At 40.3% G+C, this 6257-nt stretch overlaps 1 pseudogene; it reads left to right on the top strand.

Moving 5' to 3' along the window:
* The first annotated feature begins 535 nt into the window (after window positions 1-535).
* LOC132823304 (BTB/POZ domain-containing protein KCTD2-like) lies at window positions 536-4120 on the top strand (annotated as a pseudogene).
* The last annotated feature ends 2137 nt before the right edge of the window (window positions 4121-6257 follow it).

Here is a 6257-nt window from a genome sequence, read left to right as displayed (position 1 = left end):
CATCTTGACCCGCAGAAGAATCTGTCATATTACAGTCAGTGAGGATGAACTCTGACATCTGGTCATGGTGCATTCAGAGGATGTTGATGAATTTCACTGGACAACCAGCTTCTGGCAGAATCTTTCATAGCTCTTCCAACTGACTGAGTTAAAAGCCTTGGTTGGATCACTGAAGAGTAGTTGGCATTCCTCTTGGAGTTGACGAGTAGGGAAACTCATGTCCATGGTTCCATGTTTTTGTCAGATGCCACACTGGCTTATCAGGAAGGATTTCCTCAGAGACCAGAAAAATATGCCTAGCGAGGATTTGGCAGTGATCTTCCCGGTGATGGAGTGTGGGTAGAATTCCTTGATAGTTCCCAAAGTCCACCTCATCCCTCAACTACCCTTCACCTGCTCCTTCAAGTCTCCTTGATTTGCCTGAATTCATGGGCAACTAGGGCAGTTCTTTGTTCTTGATGATTGTTTTGCTCATTATCCATGAGCGATGGTACAGTCCAGGTTCTAGGATGAGTTTGACTGTGGATTTCAGACCATGGGTAAACGAACCTGCTGATTTATTTTCTTTCCATGTATAGTCAGCTTAAGTCTTTGCTCCCTGATAGTAAAGGATTTTATAAAGATTTATAAATGTGACAGGTTGGTCTATTTTTAGGGCACCTTTTCAAGCCCCTTCCCTGTGTGGTATGAGCAGAGCGCCTACTCAGTCATGAAGAGAACTACCAAAATGTTACTCTGTCCCTACTCCAAGAGCAAAATGACTGAGTCAAACTCTACTGCCTACATGCTGGTCTAAAGCTGGAGACGTTCAGATCTCACAATTGTTGTGGCGGGATGGGAGGAGTGTAGATTTGAATTCCGCTAGGTAGCTGCCTTGTGTGGGATATCTTTTTAACATGGAATGGTGTTGCAGATCAACAGACACAGTGCTCTTGACAGAAGGTTACCCAGTTCCAGTGGCAAGGAATGCTTGGTGACTGGGGCTCTCCCTACTACTGCAGCCTTCATTCATTGTCACTGTCATTGATATCACACAAGTATCTTTCACCGGGATTACTCTTGGGAACTTGTTTTCGACTGTGCTTTGCCTGGTTGCTCCCTTCTGACCGTACCATCTTGGGTGGCATTCCAGGAGTTGAGAACTTGTGATAGCACCACTCTCAGGTTGAGCCTCTCCACTGCAACAAGGTGGCAACCTACGGAAAGGCTGTATTAGTTCAGTAATGGTGAGCTGAATTACCAGTTTTTTTTCAGAGTCTTATGGAAAGACATTAACTGAGGAAAATAGGATCAAGTAAATGTACAGCAATTTGCTGAAAAGAAAGCCAGGTGAATTAGGAATTTTAGTATGGAGATAGAAGCGTCTGTTCTCTTGGGTTTGACTGTCTATAAGGGCATTATTGAGATAAAATGGATGAATCTTTCTGTCATGAGATTAGATCCCCTACAATGTGGAAAGAGGTCCTTCGGGCCAACAAGTCCACACCAACCCTCTGAAGAGCAATCCACCCAGACCCATTCCCCTACATTTACCCTGACTAATGCACCTAACACTAAAGGCAATTTTGCATGGCCAATTCATCTAACCTGCACATCTTTGGACTGTGGGAGGAAACCCACACAGACACCGGGAGAATGTGCAAACTCCACACAGACAGTCACCTGAGGCTGGAATCAAACCTGAGATCCTGGTGCTGTGAGGCAGCAGTGCTAGCCACCATGCCATCCTATATCTTTCATGTGTTTTTGTATAGTGCAATATAGTTTTTATTTTATTTTATTTTGTGAGATAAACCTTTAAACTTTTTTCTTCAAATTAAGTTGAGCAGATGATCGTGCATATATTCAGTGACTAACCTCCATGGCAGACCATAGGTGTTATTGTTATCGTTTATCAAGTCAGGTTTCACTATGGGATCTGACTTGTCTGGTATTATCATCAGCTGGGATCATAATACACGACTCAACCAAGTTTAAGCCTTGTCACAGTTATAACTGGAAAAGAATTGAAAAATATTGGAGTGCAAAGATTTTGACTGTGTGCACATGAAATGAAAATAAATACTTTATATTTATATAGTGCCATCTGCAACCTTGGATTGTCCCAAAGTGGTTTGCCAGCTAATGAAGTACTTTTGGAGAGTACTCACTGTTGTAATGTCAGCAACATGACAGCTAATTTACACACAGCAAGGTCTCACAAACAGCAAAATGATAATGACCTTGTTTTTACATGTTCTCGGTTGAGAAGTAATTAGCCGGGGGAAACAAAAAATTCTTCTCGTCTTCTTTGGAATGGTGCCGTTGCATCCTTTGCATACACCCGAGAGGGCAGAATGAAACTTGCTTTAATTCCTCATGTGAATGACTCCTGCAGGGCTACACTGTAGAGTCAGTTGAAATTTTTTGTTTAATCATTTTGAGGGGGAACTGAAACCACAATCATTTAGCTCACTGCCTTATATATGCCGAAAAGTTATAGTTCATATGTTTTCAAGGTACAGGAAATTTAAGTTTCAGCATTACATTTTAAATGTCCGTTCAGACAAGGGAGAAAAACCATTGGTACACATCCAGAGGGTGGCAAACCACACAGGCTTAAGATAATTGCAGTTCAAAAAGTAACTTGTTTACTGGGTAATGTAAGATTGAAATGATGAGAATCAGAAATTTGCAAGCTGCTCTTACTTAAGATAAGGAACTGTAGGCGTTATTCCTGTGAAAGATGTATGTTATCCATGTGGGTTCCCAGAATTAAGGAAAAGCTGTGGAATTGAAAGTTATTTTATTTACATTTCTACCTGAAAACAGACTTTATGTATCACATAGCTATGTAGCTTAGAGAAATTCTTTGCTTTGAGTTTATCTCTGTAAATTCAATAAAAGGGTAGCCAGCAGGCAAGTGTGGTTAATGTTTGGAACAGCAGCTAAGGGAATGTGTCAGCTTCGGGACTTGCATTATTTCGTAGCTTGTTGGAAGTGAAGAGATAAAACCAGACCTACATCTGAAATAGACTAAATGCTAGAACTGTCACCCTGATGCAGCCTGTGAATGGGAAGCGGGATTCAGTACAAGGCAATGTTGTGAAGAGGAAAAATGACTGGAAGATTTATTTAGCTCTAAAAGAAAGAAATCTACAGTAATCCTCTCAGGGAAAAGCAGTTAACCTTATTGGAGTTCCGTAAGTAATCAGCTTTATTGCAGTTTGTTTTACCCAGAGACCACTGGAGGCTGGGTCACTGAGTAAATTCAAGGCTGAGTTAGACAGTTTTTTTTAGCCACAAGGGAGTGAAGGATTATGGAGGCAGACAAGACAGTAGAGTCAAGGTCTCAATCACATCAGCTGTGCTTCTGTTGATTAGTGGAGCAGGTTCAAGTGGCCACATGATCTTTTTTGCTCATAATTTCTTGTGATCTTATTGTTTAGATGTTTAGGTTACGTGCGTATAATGTGAATGGGGCAGGATGGTCTTTCATGTGGGATAGAAACAAATGACAAAAACAGGAATTGTTTGCCAGTTTATAACGCAAATTGAATGGCAAGTATACAAACTTTCCTGGGATGTAGAGTATATTTGAAGCAGCCAGGATTAATTAGAAACATAAGTTGAAAAGGACTGTGTCCAAAGAAACCCTGTGAAGGGATCCCAAATCTTTCCTGTGCCATCTGCATCAGGAGGTCTGCACCTTGACTTGGCTAGGGATGAAATTGGTGTCTACCTAATAGACAGAGACCCAAGTTACTTTGGTTCAATCCTCAACTACTTGCGATATGGCAAAATAATCATTAACAAGGACTTGGCAGAGGAGGGGGTGCTGGAGCATGTGGAGTTTTATAACATTGCATTATTCTGTTGGTCAAAGAACACAACACGGACTTGGAGAATAGGTCCTCACCAGGTCCAGTTAAACATGTTTATCTAGTCCTGCAGAATCAGCAAGAGGAATTCACTCAAATGATTTCTACAGTGTCAGATGGTTGCAGGTTGTAGTAGCTCATTAGCGTTAGATCCTCCTATAACAATGGCAATAAAGATCAGGCAGAATTTCTGTGCATTATCTCCAGGGAGGTAAATAAATTTGACTAATGTAATTGTCGTAGAACCCAGAGAAACGTGAAGATTTTGTAAGGCTCGAGAATGTGACCTTATTGAATCTGAATTTTGGTTTCAATTCTGAAGCTTAAGGAGGAAATCTCCACATGCTGGGGCCATAAACCTTTGGCACACTCAGACACAAGCCTCTTGATGCTTTAGATTCACATGTACCTCCTTGATCAGTGGGCTCGCTTTTCTGAAGAACTCAACCTCTCTGCCTTTCTTTTGAAGCCTGTGTAAGGCTTACAGCACCACTCTGAAGAATTAATTGGAAAAGCGGCCAAATTATTCCATGTTATGGTTTTTTGTTGTTGCATCATAAATATTTATTAAACTAATACGTTGAATTGCTTTTAACAGACCTGAGATGTTGCTCATTCCTTGGTGACTAGGAAACAGAATCACAGTATATTATTGTATCAGCTTTGTGAGAATTTGTTTCTGTCCTTCCTATAGATCATTGAGTGCATGGATTTCACCCAGTGACATTTGAAGGGAGGTGAATGATATGTTATAGTAATTATTGAGTAAACAATTACAAGAAATCAAGAAATCCACAAAAGCATGTCCCTTTCTTGACATTCTTATGAAGGGAAATCTGAGCCATGTGACAGATGTGTCCAATGCATTAACTGGAGCTGGAGAAATATAATTAAACATTTGGTATACAGCTGGAATATGTAGGCATCAAACTTGACTGGTGGAATGTAAGTGTACTTTGCTACAGATGATAAGGCAGTGTAAGAGGAACTTTAGTTCACCTGGATTGATTATGGTTTTAGCTTCATCCAGGAATGCCTCCAAGACTGTGCCAAGAACTTTATCCCCCGGTGTGGTGTTGAAAATGATGAGAAAGTTAGCTAAGTATGGCAAGAAGGAAAAAGCATCAACTTTTTTTTCTTCTTGAGCTTTGAATGGTAAGTTCAGAATCTTGCTTTTGAGTAGTGACTACCTTATTTCATATATTTTTATCTCAATTTTAGGCCCAGGTGCCTTATTTGTACACTGCCTATGACTTACATCTTCTGCCAGGTTGCTTTGCATGCAGGAGCATACACAACTGCATCTTGAGCATCTATACAGAGTGTGCCTCATGACTGTTAGCTTGCTTTTGTAGAACTCACTCATTTTGTGTTTGTTGGAGGCCGCCAGCCTCTGTGGCCTGCATTATTTTTAATGCAGAGGGAAAAGCAGGCAGCTTGTCAGTGTGAAGCGCTATACAGTTCAGGAGGTAGATATTTCATGATTTGACATTGGGACAAGACAACAGCACATCTGCAGCATGAACTTACTTGGTAAACTGTTTTATTTGGGTTCAGTATCCAATGAAAATCCTGTCTTATTTCAGACACTGAAGTCAGAGCTGATTCAAACTCTGGTTGGAACGTGTGGCTAGCTGGATATATGGCGTTCGTATTTTGGTTCATTCCTTTCTGCCATCCAGTGATCAACAAGAACATTGCTCACTCTTTATTAATTTGCACCAAGTATCTGATCTTCCAGTACACTTCCAGCAGATTTCCCATATATTTGTAGACTTGATTGGAGGTACGGAGTCTCAGGTCATGAACATGCTCATTTTTCTGAAACCGTGTTCTTTTGTTTGCTTAATGCTGACATTTTTGACTGAAATGGTGTCTTCAACTTGAATAGCCAAGCTTGGTAGAATCAAACTTAAAAGAAACGATAAGTGTCTTCTCATCAAAAACTTCACACATCAGCAAAAGTCTAGCCAGCTGCTATTTGGTATTGATATTTGATTGCTGCTTTAATCATCCTAAAGGGCCTTTTAGATGCTCCATTTCATACCACATTGTGAAGAGGAACTAGCATATATTTGATACAATATGAAGAAAACTGAAGGTCATTATTTGAGACTAGCTCCTCCAAGAATCCATGACAAGCAGATTGATTAGTAAGCAGAATCTAGTTAGTGTTGCCATGGAGAATGCACAGTGCTTTTGTTTAATTGAAAAAAGGTGCAATGCCTTTTGATATGTTATTTCTTATTGTTGTGGAAAGGGCCTGTGTGTGAACTTACACTTACTCTAATGTGGAGTGATCCTTACTGATAATCTTACATTAGCTGTTCGTGGAATTTTCAGCACACTCGGTGTTTCTCAGTATTATCCATTCATTGAATCACATCTAATGCTGGA

The sequence above is a fragment of the Hemiscyllium ocellatum genome, chromosome 16 (genome assembly GCF_020745735.1).
Source record: "Hemiscyllium ocellatum isolate sHemOce1 chromosome 16, sHemOce1.pat.X.cur, whole genome shotgun sequence".
Lineage (NCBI taxonomy): Eukaryota > Metazoa > Chordata > Chondrichthyes > Orectolobiformes > Hemiscylliidae > Hemiscyllium > Hemiscyllium ocellatum.
The sequence above is the reverse complement of the archived record's forward strand: the minus strand, read 5'-3'. Positions and strand labels throughout refer to the sequence as shown.